The sequence below is a fragment of the Arachis ipaensis genome, chromosome B03, assembly GCF_000816755.2.
Source record: "Arachis ipaensis cultivar K30076 chromosome B03, Araip1.1, whole genome shotgun sequence".
Lineage (NCBI taxonomy): Eukaryota > Viridiplantae > Streptophyta > Magnoliopsida > Fabales > Fabaceae > Arachis > Arachis ipaensis.
Window position 1 is genome coordinate 66825431 of NC_029787.2, and position 4437 is coordinate 66829867.

The following is a 4437-nucleotide window of genomic DNA, read 5'->3' on the forward strand; positions in this document are numbered from 1 at the left end:
TCTATTTGAGACTTCAGCCTGCCCATTTGTCTGTGGATGATATGGAGTTGCCACTTTGTGGTTAATTCTATATCGGACCAGAGCAGAGTCAAGCTATTTATTGCAGAAATGAGTACCTCCATCACTGATCAATATCATAGGGACACCGAACCTGCTGAAGATATGCTTCTGGAGGAACTTCATCACTGTCTTAGTATCATTAGTGGGTGTTACAATTGCCTCTACCCATTTAGATACATAGTCTACTGCCACCAGAATATAAGTGTTTGAATATGATGGTGGGAAAGGCCCCAGGAAGTCAATACCCCATACATCAAACAACTCAATCTCTAAGATCTCTTGCTGAGGCATGGCATAACCGTGAGGCAGATTACCAGCTCTCTGGCAACTGTCACAGTTACGTACAAACTCTCGAGAGTCTTTATAGAGAGTAGGCCAGTAGAAGCCACATTGGAGAACCTTTGTGGCTGTTCGCTCACCTTCAAAATGTCCTCCATACTGTGATCCATGGAAATGCCATAGGATCTTATGTGCCTCTTCTCTAGGCACACATCTACGGATCACTCTGTCTACACACCTCCTAAAGAGATATAGTTCATCCCACAAGTAGTATTTTGCATCAGAAAATAATTTTTTTATTTGTTGCTTACTGTACTCTTTGTGTTTGAATCTCACAGCCTTATAGTCTGCAATGTCTGCAAACCATGGTACTTTCTGAATGGCAAAAAGTTGCTCATCTAAAAAGTTTTCAGAGATCTCAGTATGAGAGAGGAATGCTCCTGTTACTGGTTCTATCCAGGACAGGTGATCTGCTACTTGGTTCTCTGTCCCTTTTCTATCTCTTATTTCTATATCAAACTCTTGCAGAAGCAACACCCATCTTATGAGTCTGGATTTTGAATCCTGCTTTGTGAGGAGATATTTTAGAGGAGCATGGTCAGTGTACACAATCACTTTTGATCCCACTAAATAAGATCTGAACTTGTCAATGGCATAAACCACTGCAAGCAACTCCTTTTCTGTGGTTGTGTAATTCTTCTGTGCGTCATTCAAAACACGGCTAGCATAGTAAATGACGCGCAGAAGCTTGTTATGCCTCTGTCCCAATACTGCACCAATGGCATGGTAACTGGCATCACACATTAGTTCGAATGGTAATGTCCAGTCTGGTGCAGAAATGGTTGGTGCTATGACCAACTTACCTTTCAGAGTTTCAAACGCCTGCAGACACTCTGTGTTAAAGACAAATGGCGTGTCAGCAGCTAGCAGATTGCTCAGAGGTTTTGCAATTTTTGAAAAATCCTTTATAAATTTCCTATAGAATCCTGCATGCCCCAAAAAGCTTCTGATTGCCTTAACATTGGCAGGTGGTGGTAATTTTTTAATTACCTCTACCTTAGCTTGATCCACCTCTATTCCCTTGTTTGAAATTTTGTGCCCAAGGACAATTCCTTCAGTCACCATAAAGTGACATTTCTCCCAGTTTAAAACCAGGTTAGTCTCTTGGCACCTTTTCAGAACAAGTGCTAGATGGTCAAGACAGGAGCTTAATGAGTCTCCAAATACTGAGAAGTCATCCATGAAGACTTCCAAAAATTTTTCTACCATATCAGAGAAGATAGAGAGCATGCACCTCTAAAAGGTTGCAGGTGCATTGCACAGACCAAATGGCATCCTTCTGTAGGCAAATACTCCAGATGGACATGTGAATGCTGTTTTCTCTTGGTCCTGAGGATCTACTGCAATTTGGTTGTAACCTAAATAGCCATCCAAAAAGCAGTAGTATTCATGGCTTGCTAGTCTCTCTAGCATCTGGTCTATGAATGGTAAAGGAAAATGATCCTTCCTGGTGGCTGTATTGAGCCTTCTATAGTCAATACACATACGCCACCCTGTAATTGTTCTTGTAGGAACCAGTTCTTTCTTTTCATTATAAACCACTATCATTCCTCCCTTCTTGGGTACAACTTGGACAGGGCTCACCCAAGGGCTATCATAAATAGGATAAATAATCCCAGCCTCTAGTAACTTAGTAACCTCTTTCTGCACCACCTCCTTCATGGCTGGATTCAGCCGCCTCTGTGGTTGAACTAGTGGTTTAGCATCATCCTCCAATAGGATCTTGTGCATGCATCTGGCTGGGCTAATGCCCTTAAGATCACTTATGGACCACCCAATAGCTGTCTTGTGTGTCCTTAGCACCTGAATTAGTGCTTCCTCTTCCTGGGCTCTAGAGCAGAGCTTATGATCACGGGAAAAGTGTCATCTTCTCCTAGAAATGCATATTTCAGGGATGGTGGTAGTGGTTTGAGCTCGGGTTTGGGAGGCTTCTCCTCTTCCTGAGGAGTTTTCAGAGGTTCTTCTGTTTTCTTTGGTTCCTCCAGATCAGGCTGAACATCATTAAAAATGTCCTCTAGCTCTGATTCGAGAATATCAGTCATGTTGACCTCTTCCACCAAGGAGTCAATAATATCAATGCTCATGCAGTCTTTTGATGTGTCTAGATGCTGCATAGCTTTGACAGCATTTAACTTAAACTCATCCTCATTGACTCTCAGGTTTATCTTCCCTTTTTGGACGTCAATGAGGGTTCGTCCAATTGCTAGAAAAGGTCTTCCTAGAATGAGAGTTGCACTCTTGTGCTCCTCCATTTCCAGCACTACAAAGTCAGTAGGAAAGGCAAATGGCCCAACCTTGATAATCATGTCCTCAATTATGCCTAATGGGATTTTAATGGAGCCATCAGCAAGTTGGAGGCATATCCGGGTTGGTTTGACTTCATCAGTCAAACCAAGCCTTTTGATAGTGGATGCAGGTATTAGGTTGATACTTGCCCCAAGAGCACATAGAGCTGTCTTGGTACAAGCACCCTCTAATGTGCATGGTATCATAAAGCTTCCGGGATCTTTAAGCTTCTCTGGTAAGCTTTTCAGAATGACTGCACTGCATTCTTCAGTGAGGAAAACTTTTTCAGTTTCTCTCCAATCCTTCCTATGACTTAAGATATCTTTCATGAACTTAGCATAAGAGGATATTTGCTCAAGTGCCTCGGCAAACGGAATCATTATTTCAAGAGTCCTGAGATAGTCTGCAAAAAGATACAGAACTTAAAATTTTTAGATCTAATGCTCCTTATTTTCGAAAATTTTTAGGAGAAACACCAAGGAACACCAAACATAAAAATTTTAAGATCAAAACACAAGAAAGACTCAAGAACACCTTGAAGATTCACAAGAACACGAAGAACAGAAATTCAAAGACTCAAAGGACTCAAGAACATAAAAAAAAGGAACACCAAACTTAAAATTTTTAGAAAACCAAAATAAAATTTTCGAAAACTAAAGAAAAATTTAACAAGAGAACACCAAACTTAAAGTTTGGCACAAGATTTAATCAAAGAAAAATTATTTTAAAAAAAAAGTTTTAACAAGAAGATAGCCAATTACCAAGAACATAAGCACAACGCTCTAGCCAATTGAGCTATAAATTTAACGTGTTTTAATAAGGTATTTAATGTATAAAATATTTTATTTTTATTTTTTTTTTGGATACTAATAATTCAAAGATGCACAAGAAAAACAAGAAAAATCACAAAACAAGAAAAAGTAAAGATCAAACAAGGAAAATAAACAAGAACAACTTGAAGATTAAGAAACAACAATGAACACAAATTCAAAAATTTAAAAGAAAATAAAAACATGCAATTGACACCAAACTTAGAATATGAAACTAAACTCAAACAGAAAAACTCAATTATCAGTTTATAAAATTTTCGAAAAATTTAAAAAGAGAAAATAAGGATTTAAAAAAATTTCAACCAAAAACAATAATAGAAGACTCTAAACCAAAAAGAAAAATTTTTCTTAATCTAAGCAACAAAATAAACTGTCAGTTGTCCAAACTCGAACAATCCCCGGCAACAGCGCCAAAAACTTGGTGCACGAATTGTAAATCACACTTTTCACAACTCGTACCACTAACCAGCAAGTGCACTGGGTCGTCCAAGTAATACCTTACGTGAGTAAGGGTCGAATCCCACGGAGATTGTTGGCTTGAAGCAATCTATGGTTATCTTGTAAATCTTAGTTAGAAAATCAATTATGATTATCAGTTTGAATTGCGAAAAATGAAATAAATACTTGTTTTGCAGTAATAGAAATATGTTGGAGTTTTGGAGATGCTTTGTCTTCTGAATCTCTGCTTTCCCCCTGTCTTCTTCTTCACGCACGCAAGGTTCCTCCTATGGCAAGCTGTGTGTTGGTGGATCACCGTTGTCAATGGCTACCATCCGTCCTCTCAGTGAAAATGGTCCAGGTGCGCTGTCACCGCACGGCTAATCATCTGTCGGTTCTCACTCATGTCAGAATAGGATCCATTGATCCTTTTGCGTCTGTCACTATGCCCAACCCTTGTGAGTTTGAAGCTCGTCACAGTCAT